We start from the raw sequence: 16,891 nt of genomic DNA, 5'->3' as shown, positions 1-16,891 counted from the left end.
TGCACTACAGCCTGAAAAACAGGTGCAAAGCCGCTCAGACGCTTTACTGTCACTGACAGAATAAGCTGAGCTGCTTTCCAGCTGCTTACCAAACACACACTCGCATCGTTTCTCTTACCCAGTATGAGTTTATATAGTCCAAAACAGCTGACTTGGATGAAACTAATACAGGCGATAAATCCACTCATTGCCTTTTTTGAGGGCTGCGCACACAATGTTAATGATACAGTTAATGATGTAATAATACACTTTACACAAACTGTCTATAATTAGATTTTCACTCTATAATAAGAACCACTAAAAAGTCATTTGTTGTAGGAATGTCTAATTTCCATACTATCTATGGATGGTTCCCCTGGTAACAGCTCCTTTGACTGTTGCTCCACGTTCCTGAATATGACACTCTATTATACTGGAAGCACTTCCTTGATTTAACTTTGATTTTCTTTCACTTATTTAAATTTCTCTCATGAGAATGTCAGTTTCAGCCTTTTCAGCAGATGGACAGGAACAGGGGACATGGCCAGCTGGCTAATGTACATATATCACTGTCTCAAAGGAAGAGACTTTTGACACAGTCCCTGATGTGACTGACACTTGGAACACATATATTTCAGCTACAGTGCTGCACCAATGACATTTGGGAGGTTTTGATATGAAAAATGCATGACATAACCGCAGGTCCCTTCGGAGGCAAATTCATTTAAGCAGAAATATTCACTTGGGGGAATTCACACACACAGTTGACATATAAAATCGGCTAAACTACTGTTTCTTATTCAGATGATCTTTATTAACAGGATTTGACGGATTATGTCATTTGTTTAATTAAGCTGTATCTCAGAGTTTTCTCTGTAAGACTAAAAATTTGTCTTTTGTTACAATATTTCCCAAAATCAATTAGCTGTTCAATCCAAATTTCCATACATATTAGATACAGGACAGGCTACTTCACTCTAAAAATGGCTGGGTTATTTTTGACCCATTATGGGTAAATTTTGGACAAAACACACCGCTGGATTAAAAATTACCCAATGTTGGGTTGTTGTTATGCAACCATGGAGTATAATAACCCAGCAGTTGGGCCAATTTTAACCCAGCTGTGTGTTCTCTAATATTTATCCATTATGGGTCAAAAATAACCCACCCATTATTATAATGTTAGTATGAGCCACACAAAATTGTAAAATCTTAAGAAATATATGGTTTGTTTCAACCCATTGTGGGTACACTGTAGAAAATGGTCAAAATATGCTAAAAAGGTCATATGTACCGTTATACATTTGGTACCAATGTGGACCTTTGAGATACTAATACAGTATGTTTCTTTGAGGTACTAAAAACCTATCTTTGGTAACAGTTTTACTTTTTGAATGGTACCGCCTCAGTGGCAGCTGGGATACAAATACGTCAATTTTTCTTACAGTGTTAAATATGGACAAACCTGTTTGACTTATGGTTGGGTCGCACATGAACATTTAGGTTAATTTAACCCAATTTAGTTAATTTAGTTGGGCTTCTCAATATGTTACCCAACCCTTTAAAAAAAAAAATAGCCCAAAGGACCAAATTAAAGATTTTGTATAGCTTTCCTTTAACACAATTTTTTTAATTAATATTTTTAATTTTAAATAGGAATGTGATCATTTAAAACTTTAAGCTTTTTGAATGTTGGTAAACATATTGAAACTTTTTTAATACCTCTTCTGTTTATGATATATTACAGTATGTTTATTTTAAATGACTTCTCAAACATGTTGTGTCCCCTGTGAGTCCATCTCTACTACCAGTCACTTTAATGATGTTACTGCAACATTTCCCTTATCGATCTGTCTTGGTTCTAAACCTGCCTTTATAGATCTTGTATATAAACATATCACAAGTTTCATCCACTAGGCCACTACATAAATCCTTAGTGACTCTTGAAAAGTTATCCATGGCCATATAGCTTGATTACGCGTATCTTGTGTCATTGGAAAAGCTTTAGACAGAGAGACGGTGGAAAAATTCAACAGTCGTGGGTCATATGGTCATCATCCACCCCAGAGACAAAAGAGCATTGAACGGGCTTATTAGTGACATTTAACCTTCACTGAGGCAAATGGGGATTTGACTGTATCAAAGACTTGTACTGTATGTTGTCTTTTCTGTAGGATTTTCTGCTTCTGGCTAGTTTCCTTTGGCATCTTTATCTTCACTGAATGACGCCATCACATTTGTAAAGTCACATTAGGAGGAGAAACTGCAGAAATAAAGAAGTCAATAAAGACAGAATTACTAGTACATTTCTAGTTTTAGAGAAGTGTTGACCTTTAATCTGAGATTGAACATCAACAACAGTGCATTTCTCATGTCCCACTCCTACCGCTTAAAGAGATTTAATCAATGCAGCTCAGACAGGCAGGATATAAAACTTCTTGTAATTGATCTCACAGAATATGACACCAGAATGTACAGTAGCTTTTGTATATAAATTTAATCATATCTTGATCATGCAGCCCTCAAATGAAGCTCTTACCTGCCTGTGTCACACAGTATTGCTTCGTTTTACTTTCCCCTTCATTTACTCCGGTCATGGGACTGATTTTCTGCAAACCGTTACAGCTGTGCTTTTATACGGTAATTTACTGTTAACTGTGTGTAAACAGCACCAGAGTTCTTCTGCAAATACCGAAAAAAAAAATTCTAGACAAATTGTACGATTTTTCAGATTTTTATCAGCTGTCTCATCATAAGTAACTTATCAAAAGTTTAAATTATTTTGAAATGATACTTATTTTATCCATTCCCTATTTACTATTGACTTCAATATGACTCAGAGGGTCTATCGATAGTGTCTGACACCCTCTGGCTGAACATTTGCATTCAAAAATGTATTTCCGATTGCTGGTGACAAGGTCTAAAAAGATCTGTTGAGTTAATACTGATTGCCTCCAACTTCTTCTTTCAAGTTTACTAAACACAAAAGGAACCACACTGTCAGTAGTTTGACATAGATCAGCGGTCAACATTATTACAATAAAAACAAGCATAGCATTTATGTTTATTTTTGAGTGAAAGGAAAAGTTCACAGTTATGACTTTCTTTCTTCTGAAAAATCAAAAGCAGAAGTCGGGCTGAATCGGAAAGAACTATGAGTCTAAGTCACCATACACTTTCATTGTAGGGGAGAGTGAGGCGAAAGTAAAAATTTCCAGAAAATTGTAATTTTAAAAGATAATGTTTTAGACAGAGATATATTTTTGCTGTGGTCAATAACTCACAAGTGTGGTCTATCAATAACAAGTGGAATTTTGAACAAATGTAAAACGACTTCAGTATAATTTCACTTTGAACATAGCGTATTGTTACTTTTGACCCTGTCAGCTGGGACGAAAGTGACACACAGGTGGTTAAAAGGTGACACAACAGAACAGATAGATTTTGTGTTACACTTGTTTTTAGTAAATATAAATTGACAATGACTTTATTAATATGTCACTGCAAACATATTTTGTCATTTATCTTTGCAAAGTAATTCCATTACATTTTCATTTAAAATTTCATTAATTGTTTCAAAAACAACCCAACTACAGTATGAATATACATTTTCAACCAATACATTGGTATAAGCAGCAGCACACAAGATTCAAGTGTTACTTTCATCCAAACAGGAACATCTGATATTTAAACCTGATTTACTTTTATTTTGAAAAACCTGGATAAGGCAAACTTGTTACAGCACTAAATAACCTGTAAATTGATCAGTGCTGTAACACATGAAATGCGAAAAAATTACCGCTTTAGGAATTTACTTATCATGAAACAGCTTTCTGGACCTACCCACGCGAAACTATGAAGAAATAACACAATATGCTCTGCTCTGTCAAGGTTGCATGCTAAAAATGCTCTCATAGTTTTGAATGCAAATATAGTCAGGGCTCTGAGAAAATTTCTTTGTTATTTTCATCCTGCGTTACTTTTGCCCCAGTCTCCCCTTTATAAAAAAGTCAACATATTTACAACTAAGACAACAGGAGATTCAAATTTTACCTGATCTATTTTAGCTCAAATAAAAATACCTAATATAAATAAAAGTATATATTTTGTTGTATTAACTGTAATTGTAGGCCTAACTAAGAATATGTGCCATATTGAATTTCTCCCATTTGTTTATATAGGAATAAAACCAACTTCCTTCATTATAATGTTTCTGTTTATACTAAGGTTGCAAGGGTTAAATGCTGCTCTGTGATGTCACTCAAACTGTCATCTGTGTTTACCTCTCCATCTGTTTCATTTTAGTTTCCAACTCTCAGTCTCCCTTTGTTGGACTTAAAACTCTTATCTGTTTTCTTCCACACACATCTTTCTCATTCACATTTTCATTCACTGTAACCGGCATCAGAAGCTGCCTTAATTTAAGCATCATATCAACATTGACAAGACATTTAAAAATGAACCAAAAACTCAAATTTCTCTCATTCATCCATCCTTCCTTTTTCTCAAAACTGTCCTCATTTTCCCTCTTGTCTCAAGTTTAAAGCCGCACTCGCATTCCTCCCACACATCTCAATGCTTTGTGCATTGTAAAAAAGCCTGCAGGCTAACTACAAACCCCTGCGCTCCTGCTGCCATGTGCAGCATCACTGTGGCTGATGATTTCCTATAAACCTCCCATCCATTTCACGTTTCTCATTAGAGCTGACAACTCTCCTCATTGGTGCCACCTGCTAGACAAAAACCCAAAGGCTAAACACAATTTGTCACCACAGATCACACTACCTACTGATTTAATTGCCCTGTAATTGGAGCTTTAATCTCAGCTGTAATTTACGCGAACAGTTAAAGGAGGGTTCAGTTGTGAAGACTGACAGCGTTTGAAGAAGGGACTGCCATAGGGGGGTCGTACTAACATAGAGGGGTCATAATATCTTTCGGTTGGGGGGTGAGTCTGAATGCTTCATTGTAAATTATTTTCTTGAGGTTTGAAAGGGATAGTTCTGAGAAAAATGACAATTTGCCTTTTTTGTGGTCATTTTTTTTGCCTTCTCTGTTTAAACCCCAGGAACTGATCTCAACAGGCAATCGTTTGCGAGATTCAAGCCTGATCTTGTGTACATGCCAATAGGAACTAATCTAAATGCAAAGCCACGGATAAATTGATCTTTCAGCTCAAGTCATCTGTAATATGCAAAACACCTTTGTGACAATAAAGAGAATCTGGTAGAAATGAATGTGGGTTTCTTTAGTTCTCTCATTGTGTGAGAACTTGATGGACAGGAATGTAATGCTGGACAATGGCATCCACACACCCCTGCTGTGCACTGACACATCCAACCTTTTGCGTTACCTTTTACCAGATTTTTTTTCACCTTCAGATCTTGATAAAAAAGATTTTTCCTTCAATAAAAATGCCATGTGTTAAAGTATTGCAATAAAATCCTGGCATTTCTTTGGCTGAACAGGTTCGTGACCTGGGTGTTAAGATGTAAAGACAATCTCAGAGAGACTGGGTAATGTGAGAGTTATTATTTATGTCTTTAAACAGGTAACATGGGGTCGTGTTACATTTTTATTAGACACGTAACTACATAACATAGATGTTAAGTATATAATATCTAGGTTTGCTGCAATAGACCTACAAACAGAAAGAGTTTAAATCTCACTTTGGGAGTTTCCTTCTTTTTGAAGAGCTCAGATGCAAAACCCTCTAACTGCGTCTAACATATTTTCTTGTAAATTAGCAATTTTTATTAGACTCTTAATGGATTCTTCCAAAAAACTGGTATTTATGAATGGCCTAAAGCCGGGATTAAGTGGATTTGACACAAAAGTATTTGATGAAAGTATAATACATACCGATAGCTTTCGATCAATATCATTATCTCATTTTTGACGGAGGTTGCTTTAGCAACTTTTGCATATGAGCTCCTCAATTCTTATATACTTTGCGAACAGGAATAGACTGGTGTAGAGGGTATGACCAAAATTATTTAAAGAAATGACATTATCAATATTAATACCACCAACCTGTTGAATGCTGTATTGTGATTGGTTGAGAAATGTTGCATGGGTGTTTATTATTTTACTGTAAACTGCACACCTAACCTGTTAAATGTCTTAAAAATAGGCACCAGAGCAATGTTTGTGGAAACCGTGGTATAAGAGGAATAATTGACTCCTTTAAATTATTTGAAAATAATGCACACCCTTGTTGTAATGGCACTCCGCAACCTTAAGTGTGTATTATTATCTTATAATTCAGTGGCTCGTCGTCAGTTATTTCTTAAATATATAAGTGTTATGACCCTTGTGTAGGTTGTATGTTTTTTTTATGTATGTTTCTATGATAAGTGATGCGCGTATGGTAGTTGTTGATAAGTTGCACCTGTTGCGGAGTAATGATTTTAAGACAGCATTTAAGACTGTCTCAACCATTGTTCACGCTCTACTTCTCCATTGGAATGTTATTTGTTTTGTTTTGCTTACCTTTGGTTGGCTAACATTTCCCTGTTGAAATAAATCTTTTAATTGAGTTAAAAAGCCGCACATGTTTTTTATTTTTACAACTTATGAGCCAGTCGTGACAAATGGGGGCTCGTCCGGGATATTTACCCTACGAGGGCCTTAAATTTAACCTTGCACTGACCTATAATCTAAAGGTTTTATAAACATCCAAACATTAGCGCAAACATACTTTGTCACAAAAAGGTTTTGGGGTTTAATTCAAATGATTAATTTTATTGCATTACATGCAAATAAATGATGCTAGAGATTTTCTCAAAGCTTACTTTTCACTTTTGTCAAAAACTTAAAGCCTGCTGGTATCAAGTTGTTCTTTATCCACCCCAATATGTCCAGTTTATTACATTTGTTATAGAAAAACTACGTTCAGTTCCAAGTGTTTGTCTTGCTTATATATTTCTTTGAAATAATACCCATTTGTTTGTTATTTTGTTGCATAACAAAAAGATGCTCTTACATCTAAAGAGTATTCAAATGCCTGTTAGGAGCACTGTACATATTCAAGAAGGTGAAAGTAACTGGACTCTTATGGCTTAAGTGCTGATTCATTGCCACATGCCTGTGTTCAGTCTTTTTTATTGGCAACGTTTGATGTCGATTCATTTTATCTAGTCCCAATAGCCTTCGAGCTTTTTCTTTTTTAGCTTTGAACAAGTAATGTTCTGAGAGTGTCCATTTGAAGTTTTTTTTTTACAATTCAATCATCATTTCTGTCACATTAAAGGCTCCTTTATATCTGCAGTACTGTCAAAAATGCTTTAATTAATGATAACAAATAGGTGGTTTCATTTGACCGGAAAGATGAATTCGCCATTGGGCTTCACAGGAAACTATAACTGGTCCTGTCTGGCTAAGTCAATGTGAAGGAACACCTACGCCACTTAAATCAATGCTGTGCTTGATAACAGAGAAGCAAAATGAACAGAGCAGTGTCTTGACATGTTCTGATAGATCTAACTGGCATCTCCGTGCTCCGGTCTATGGGTAATCCATACAAATGGGTGTAGGTTAAATGTCCTAGCTTTCTTTTTTTAATCATCTTATTAACACTGTTGAGTCTTTACACCTTTCTTTTGTGCACACCTCAAGGCCACTCAAATCTTGAAATGAGCTAAAGCTTTAAATTACCTCACCAATGTAAAAAAAAAATGTATAAAACATACAGTATATAGTACGTATATCTGTTCAACAAGCCTTAAACTTGTCTTTTTTCTATATCACACCCAGGAATTACTGAACTACTGATCTACATTAATAAACGACTAAGCTTTTCATTTTAACATGGAATAATTCTTTCCTGAATCTGAGAGAAACCAAAACAGTTGGGTTGTAATTTAACTGGGTTGTTTCAAACCAAAATGCTTTATTATGCGTTTGTTTTATCAAATATAAATATTTTATGGGTTAATTTAACCCAATTGCTGATTTCTCTCCTTTTTGACCCAAATAGGTTGAAAATAATGCAAGTTCTCATTTGTCATATCATGTTTCAGTGACACTGTGGCAGTTCATGGTTGAATAATAGCAATAATACTCTCGAAGAAGATGCACCAGATTTTATCAGTGCAATGCAAAACTCATGAAAAGAAAGTCTACCGCTACACAGCAGATCAGATGTGACAAAAGGTTGTGTGAATGCATTCATATTCATGTCCTATGGTTCTCAAAAGCCTGCATCTGACATTTATAAAAGTCTCTTTATACAGAGCCAGAGATTAGAGGGTGTTGCATGAGTAATGAGTCTTGTTTATTTTCACTGAGACTTTATTTGTCATATGTCTGCAGTATCAACACTTGGTATCTACTAATTTAAAATGTGTTCTCTTTTCAGAGATTTCTTCCAGTGAATATATTGATAGATATCCTTCCACAGATGTGCTTTTTTGAAAAATTAATGATACATTCCTACACTGTAAAAAATGCAGCATCCATTTAAAACAACTTGGTTTAAATGTCAATTCAACTTACTATTTTAAGCTTTGGCTTAAAAAAGTTGACATATAAATCAAGTTGAAATTCTTTAACTTAATTTGTTAAAGTTAAAGGGGGACATTTCACAAGATTTTTTATGATGTCAAAAAAATATTTGGTGTCCACAGAGTACATATGTGAAGTTCTAGCTCAAAATATATGGATAATTTATTATAGCATGTTAAAATTGCCACTGTGTAGGTGTGAGCAAAAATCAGCTGTTTTCGGGTGTGTCTTTTAAATGCAAATAAGCTGTTGGATAGTGCAGATTAAGGGGTGGTATTATCCCCTTCTGACATCACAAGGGAGCCACATTTCAATGGCCTATTTTTTCACTTGCAGAGAATGGTTTACCAAAACTAAGTTACTGGGTTGATATTTTTTACATTTTCTAGATTGATAGAAGCACTGGGAACCCAATTATAGCACCTTAACATGGAAAAAGTAAGATTTTCATGATTTGTCCCCTTTAAAATAACATAAAAGTATGTGTTAATTTGACAAATTTTTTTATTTTTACAGTGTACTGTAAGTCACTAAAAAGCTAGTTTGGCAATCTGATATAGGCCCCAACTCAAACAATCTGAAATCAATAGCTTTGAAATTGCTATTAGAAATTGGACTTAATCATATTTAATTAATATATAATTATAAAAGCCCTTTTCTTATATCACACAGGTTTGCAGTCTATAGGAAACATCAAAAAAGTTACATTTTACTTCATGTGAGCTAACAGAAGTTTAAAATTGAACATATTTCTCTTGACGACTCTTGATCCACATATATGCAGCATATATTGATGAAATATTGTGAAACATTTTCACAATATTGAACAATACGTATGTAAATATAATAGCCATGAACCTTGGTTTCAGAAATTTATTTTTTAGAGAACTCTTTCTACAAAGATGATATACAGATAAGGAATCCTATTCCCATGGTTTATATGGATCAGACTAGAGAAAGATTGTGTCAGATTCTGTCATGCAGTTAAACCGTTTAATACAGAAAAACAGTTTTTCACAGGACAAACATCACTTTTGACATATTTATAAAAAAAAATTCAATACTGAGCAGAAAACCTTTATGGTCAGCAGGCAAATATGAAAGGTTAACCCGTTTTCAGAAATGTGCTGCCACTACAAAATAACTGTCACAAAAAATGTGCTGTCACTTTATAATATCATGATGTCTTATAGTAAAATATTTTTAAGAAACAATACACATTTGTATTTTCTTATTTTATTTTTTAAATCTAAAGCAAATTCTTGCAATAAAAATAGACATGCTTATAATATTCAGCATTGTTACTGAGAAAATGAGGACAAGGAAAGCTGTGTTTCTTTTTTTCAAGTGTATACCGACGTTGAAATATTAAACATTATGTTGGCAAGACATTTCAGTTTGAAAAGACTGTGTGGGTTGGCGTCTCCAGAGATTTTTCTATGTAGGTTAGTTTCATGTCCAGACTATACATCCAATTATGAACATGCTTTTATTTTTCTGCAGAAGAATTTCGTACTACAAATGCAACAACTGAAGTGATTACCAAGTGTATATTTGTTTGATCACAAATAGCATGCACGTCTTTAGCAAATGAAACAGTGAGTTATTTTAAGATTATCAGGTGCACAAGGGCTTGATGTTTTCATTGCTTGTTATATCTCCTGTGCTCTTTTGGTAAGACGAGAACTGTTTGTTTACATAAACTGTGTGTGGGTGAAGATTATTAATGTCATCACCTCTAACCAGGGCAAACCATCACACATTAAAAACACATTTACTTCCTTGCCATACAAAAAGCTTACCTAAATTTACATGTAAAGGACTATATCACTAAAAATATATTAAGGGTAGTTTAGGTTTCAGGTTTTTAAATACCTCCTGAAGTGAAACATACTGAGCAGTTCATTCTCCTTAAAAAGCTAATGATGTTTGGTTTACCTTGCAGTCTGGAATAAGATGTGATAAGAAGCTGAATTGCAGAACAATGTCATAAAAATCTTTGATTTGTATTGGTGAAACATTCACTTTATGCAATTAACTGGAAACTATTTACAACATTATCACCAGTAATCAATATCCTTAGCTAAACTGTCCTTTTCCATGACATGTGCAACTGTCCCATAGCCATCTGAAACACTTTTCGCCATGTTTTCTTTATCTGAGACAACCCATTTAGTGGTGTCCTATACCCTTAGTGCCCTTCAAGGGTACACAAACATCCTTGATTTTTTAAGTAACATTTTGTTGTTTACCAATCTTTAGTTCTGTTATTGAAGGCAAAACTCTCAGATTGGCCAAATATTGGCAAATACATACAGCAGAAAGGTGCAGTAGGATTTTCAGTTACTGTTTGACAACACACCCTTCAAACTTGACCCCGCAGAAGTGCACAAAGTAACAAAATGTTTAGCTACACGCCTAATGGCTAAAGATTACCACACAGAAACGTCCTGTGCATCCCAAAACAATAATAAATACAGGCAGAGGAGATTGTTTCTGTAACAGCAAACACCATAACACTGCACGATTATTTTAAAAACAACTGTAGTATTAAGGAATTTTGCTAGTTTACAACAGTAGATAGTAAAGTATACTACTGTACTTTTTCTCATGGGCAGTAATGACTGAGAAGGATATTTTTTGTATGAGTCCATGTTGTTTGGTTTCTATTATTTGGAAGTCTACATTAGCTGTTTAAAGATTGAGTCCCTCTTTATAACAATTTATTCACATAGCTTTAGACTATTACAATGTTTTTCAGCAAGTTCTGAGAATAGTGTTTTATTTCAGTATAAAATCTGTATATCATTGGACATCCCCTCTCTACGTAGGCGATTACGGTAGAGCGAGTTGCGCAGCTATCGTGCATGTCGCACATTACGGTAAATTTATAGATCCGTCGGAGTGTGGTTGTTTGCAAACCCAAAGAGCACTGCAATGTAAATTTATCAGCAGATTAATCGGACCGCTTACCACAAATCCCGCACCAGAGAGGGAACAAAACAGAGTCTTCTTTCTACTAAAGTGGTAAGAAAGACATTTTTCATTTTTGTTAAATGTTGGTCTGTGCAGTCGATACACCTTTCCATGTGAAATAGTTATACACACGAGTAACTAACAGTTACTGACTGAGTCTCGTGCAAGGCTTGACAGAGCAAACCTTGATAGAAAAAACTGGTTCAGTTTCTCAGTAAGGACTTAATTTCAATAAGTATATAAACGGACCATTTTCAATATTCAACATGTGTTGTATTAAGTAATGTAAGCGGTTTTTAATCAAAGTGTACTGAAGGTATGCACGCGCTCGACCGCGCAGTAGTTTACTACTTCACAAAACGGGCAGTGTTGTGGTAATAATATTTGTTTCAAGGCAACTTCCTTGTACAGTGTTTAATAAGCAAGACTTGTATTGTGTAATAAACACTAACTGAGACACATTTGTGCCGTTTTTCAGCCTTATGAGCTTCACAAGCATTTGAAAAAAATAACGAGTCCGACCCCTTACAGTTTCTGCTTGCTTTCTATTGTTGTAAGTATAGCTCAGATTATCTATTATTTTGCAGCCTTGGGTTACGGAATTGTCTGATTCAGAGCCCCACCCTTCTTACAGATTAATCGTTTTAAGTTATCGTCATTACTTCTTTCTTTCCCTTCATATGTATATTTTAAAATACGTGGAGATCTGTTGAGGAATAGTGGTCTAAAATTCAGAGATTGATACTTAGTTATCTGTAGCTGAGAGTTAAAGCAGAAAGTCTGTTACCTGTTTGACATGCCTCTGGAGATATTTTTATAACACTTTTTTTCCACAAACAGATTTTTATCAAAGCATGGGCTGAATTATAATCTCGTGACTCGTGGCTTTTTCATGCAAGAACCCCCTGGAACAAACCTGTAGGCATTAAATGAACCTACGGTATTTCCAGAGTAGCAACATTTGATGCTTTGCTTGTAATTATATTTTTCATGTAGTAACTATTTGTGGTTTTACTGTAATGCTCTTCCTGGTAGTCTCTGCTCCCTGTCAGATGTGTTTGTTAGAGAGTAATTGTTGCTTACATTTTGCAATGAAATCCAAGAGCAGGTGTGAGTTATTATTTAGCTAATGTCTGAACATTTTGTGTCTTAATTTTCTGTCATTTGCCCACGTTTGTGTTTGCTGCTTCGGAGCAATTCCCAAAGTCCCATTTGTTTCTGTGTGCGTTGTCATAAAACAGCTTCACTTCAATAACCCACATTGTAGACTGCTATGATTCGTTAACTACTGATGTAGGCACTCAAGCTGGTCCCACCAGTTTTACCAGAATAACCCTGTCTCAGTGAAGATCTATAATCTTAAGCACTTTTGTGACACTTACTGTATGTGTACAGTACATGTGGAAGCTCAGTCTGACATGCAATTGCTTAGTTTTATGAATTTTCTCCTTTAAAAAGGCCATGGGGTTTCAGCGCAGTAAGGTGACCTGTAAAGAATGTAATTCTTATCAATATGATTCTTTTATTTTTAATAACATGAGTGATAAATTTACTGTAAAGAGGCAAACAGCTTTGGTGCAAGTCCAAATGAGCACGCATCACGGCACTCTGGATAAAACTAGCAGATGGTGACCTGTTTTCTCTCCTGTCTTCTTTTATCTCTGGGTTGATTTGTTAAGCACTGTTTTGTAAAACTGTAATGTCACCATATTTTCAGATGTTCACACGGAACAAACGTAAAGGGACATGAAATACTAAACAACATTTCCTGAGATGTTAACAGAGGTGGTTTTGTTACACATCATAGAATACAATGTTAGCAATAGAATCCATTCATTTTAACAGTAGGAGATAACTAGGTAGTTTTGAGATTGTTTGCGCTATTTTCACCTTCCGGTTTTAAAGTCTACTTTGTGTCAACGTCACAGGTTGTGATGTGGTGCTGTATTGGAGTACAGCTTACCTCATAGTTAATCATGACAGCACACGCAGGCCAGAAGGAGAGTCTGGCAGGGTTGCCAGATCAGCGTAACATGTCGAGTGCAATGGACATTCAAAACTATCCCAGAAACTAAAGATTGACCAATATATCTGTTTCCTGATATTGTCCCCGATATTTAAACATTTGCCCATTATCGGTTTTGTAATATCTGATCGCTGCATGATGTTGAAAACACTCTTAGTGTGGTGCTGAACATGTACGCACATACGCTCTTGTATTTATCTGTTCTCAACATTCTAACTTATCTAATCCTGTAAGTTCATGATTGAAAATAATGGACAATGAAAACTCTAATGCATCCTCTGATATGTGTGCTTAGGTTTGGCAGTATCACTGTGCGACCCACTAGTGGATCCCGACCAAAGACTGTAAAAAACATCCGTGACGTGACCCATAGGTTTGTGAAGAGCTTTTTTTGAAGCCACTAGTAGGCGGTGCCTGCCGTTGCCATCTTCGCCGCGCATCACTCGTGTATAACCGAAAATGGGTAAAAAGGTGGTACGTGGGTAATGCTGAGATGGCTTGTTGCTGAAAGCACGCCCACCTAGCTCAACTCTAGTGACAGCAGTGGAAGTTCACCCGCCCCTCAAGTGGCCATGCCCTAAATTATGCAGACCTTTAAGGCTTAATATAATTTAAACGGATGAGTTACAAAAAATTCACCCCCCTCAGAGTTGTCATGAAGGACAAAATTAGCTATATAGACCCAAAACACTTTTTTTGTACCAGGCTGTAAACACAGGGCTCCAGACTAACTTTTTTCACTAGGAGCACAGTGGCCCCCAACTGAAAATTTTAGTGGCGCAACCAGAAAATTTAGGGGCACACACCATACAACTTTCCACTGTATAACTAATAAATACTTTGTTGGTAGATGCAGAAATTACAATGTGCTGTTTAAAATTCAGTGTCACATTTTATTGTGCACTTTTGAAGATGCAACATAGAAGGTACACTGACATTTTTTTAAAAAAAAGTATGGTATAATTAAAACTATATCCCCCTCCACACATTAGCCACTTACAGTGCCCATTCCCTATCCTTGTCACACTCATTGGCCTGCCACAGATTCCGGATTCATTGACGTGTCCCTTTCACGTTTAACGTGTAAAAAAAAGGGTCAAATTTACTGGTCGCACACGTGCGACTGGATGTAAAATTCAGTCGCACACTCTCAAATTTTGGGGGCAAAATGCGACCATTTGGGGGCAGTCTGGAGCCCTGAAACACATTATTTTCTGCTGTAAAGTTGGTGATTTTAACATGGTGGTCTTCTGGAATTGACTCCCTTTTGGAGCCTCTAGCGGCCGGTCGATGAATTGCAGTTTAAGTCACTTCCGTGTTGGGTTCATCAGAGAGATCGTAAGGTTCCCCCGCGGTCCCGACCCACAGTTTAAAAACCTCTGCAGTAAAAAAATGTGAGTGTGTCCTGACACTTCAGATAGTAAGATCATGTAGTAGTTGAGAGAGGCGTTTATATTTCACAAGTGTTTGTGTTCGTGGTATAAGTTGCAGGATTTGCCCGCAATGTTGTCAGGGCTGCGTTGTGATTGGACGAATACCTAAAATGTGTAAACGATAATGTGGTGCCACTACCATATTTGGAAGGTCAGCTTCCAAAGCAATAGTGAAATGCAGGGTTGCCAGTTCTGTTTATGAAACGGATTGCTGGCAGTTGATTGGCCATCAAGGTTGACTTTGACCTTTCTCATGAAGGCATTATTATATTAATTATACGCAGTTTAATTCTTTCTGCAATACTGCTGTTACTGTTCTGAATACATTTTAATATTTGTTCCCCGATGATATTTATAGAGGCGACTGACAGTATGAAAGTTGCTCATCCCCTCTATTTCTCACGTGCCACGCCCATTCCTCGCCCTTCTTCTTACAGCGCCCAGCCGCCCACACCCATTTAGGTTGCTTTTTTTTAAACAATAGTAGTGAGGTAGACTGCAACTAAAAGTGGAGGGTTTTATGACCCTTTAAGTTGCATTGTTTCATGATGTTTTCAGTAGCTCAAATAGCAGAGTATAGCACTGAAAACAGTAAGTTCATGGACTGAAGTCCCATGGATGGATAGAAATTGAGATAAATTATTAATGTTACATTTTTATATTTTATATATCGTATCCCAAGAAATAGGTTAAAGTTTAAAGTGGTATCTTCACAGAAGTGCAGCATTTCTTAACACTGGAGTTTAGCTCAGCTGAACGCTCTAGATTGGAAAAACACTCGGGATACTTGAGCTAGTCAAGAGTTGTTTAGTCTCAAATGCCTTATGTTTCTTTTAGCTATAGATTGTGCAGGCGAGATACTTTATCTCTGTGTGCTGAACAGGCTTTAAAATGTGATACGAGCTATTGTTATTGACACAATACTTTGCCCTCTTGCCCTCCAAGAATCCATTCATTCATAATTACTTTTCTTAATGTCTTTGGCATTTACGGTTTTCATTTGTTTTCTTTGTTGATAAAGTCTCATATGAATGTGACACAGGCCATATTGTATTACAGGATACATGCAACCTCTCTAACACATGATTAGTTGAGAGCATCACTTATGTTCCCTGTCCGATCAGGATAAGATGTGTGAAGAAAAAGCTGTCATAATACTATAAGGCTCTGATTTTATCTTATATTACATGTGTTGTTATAAATGTTTAAAAAGCTTCAATGGTCATGATCCACATTTAACTTTACATTTGGACACAATAACCAATCCTACGTGGACTCCAATGTCCCATATTTGGTCTTGGTGGGAGTGATCTCAATGAAAGTGCGAAAATTCCTGTCATTATTTTCACCCTCATGTCTTTACTGTAGGTGTCTCAGGACACAGGTGTGAATTTAGATAAATATATTTTCATAAAATGACAGTGAATAACAACTAGGGCTGTCAAGCTTTAAAATGATGATAAAGCGTAGATGCTGATGCTGTTTGTAAAAAACACCTTTGTGTAAAAAAATGCCAGACAGGTTTTGAATGACATCAGGGAGAGTAAATACTGGGTGTATTATAGCGAGAAAATATTGTATGCTGACAAATAAAGCCCAAACACTGGAGTCTATTTATACTTGAGAGCAGCTGTATTGCCACCAGTTTTTGACAGAATCTGTCACTTAAATAGGAGATTGTGAGAGAAAGAAGGAGTGTTCTTAGTATTTAGACTTTCAGAGGTAGGTTTTAGTTTCATTTCCTTCACTACTGTTATGTCAGCAGGGCACCGCTGTGCCACAAAATGAACAGATGTCCTCCCCTGGATTTCTCACAGATTGGATTACTACGCCTAGGCAGGCCAGCCCCTTTAGAGATTGCGTTGTTATAGGGCTGATAGAAAACAATCGCTTTCATTTTTAGTCCATGTGCTGAAATGTTTAAACCGATAAGACAAGAATGTGCCTTAGATTTGGAGCTAAATATTTCTAA

At 36.0% G+C, this 16,891-nt stretch overlaps 1 protein-coding gene across 3 annotated transcripts in view; it reads left to right on the top strand.

Annotated features, from left to right (window-relative positions):
* The first annotated feature begins 11,359 nt into the window (after positions 1–11,359).
* tp53i11b (tumor protein p53 inducible protein 11b) overlaps positions 11,360–16,891 on the top strand; it is a 52,527-nt gene continuing 46,995 nt past the window's right edge. For all 3 annotated transcript variants that reach the window (XM_065283076.1, XM_065283075.1, XM_065283077.1), the window contains exon 1: positions 11,360–11,511. The gene's annotated coding sequence lies outside the window, so the exon portion shown is untranslated. The remainder of the gene's footprint in view (positions 11,512–16,891) is intronic.

The sequence above is a fragment of the Paramisgurnus dabryanus genome, chromosome 9 (genome assembly GCF_030506205.2).
Source record: "Paramisgurnus dabryanus chromosome 9, PD_genome_1.1, whole genome shotgun sequence".
NCBI classification, from domain to species: Eukaryota; Metazoa; Chordata; class Actinopteri; order Cypriniformes; family Cobitidae; genus Paramisgurnus; species Paramisgurnus dabryanus.
This window is presented reverse-complemented; position numbering and strand designations above follow the sequence as displayed.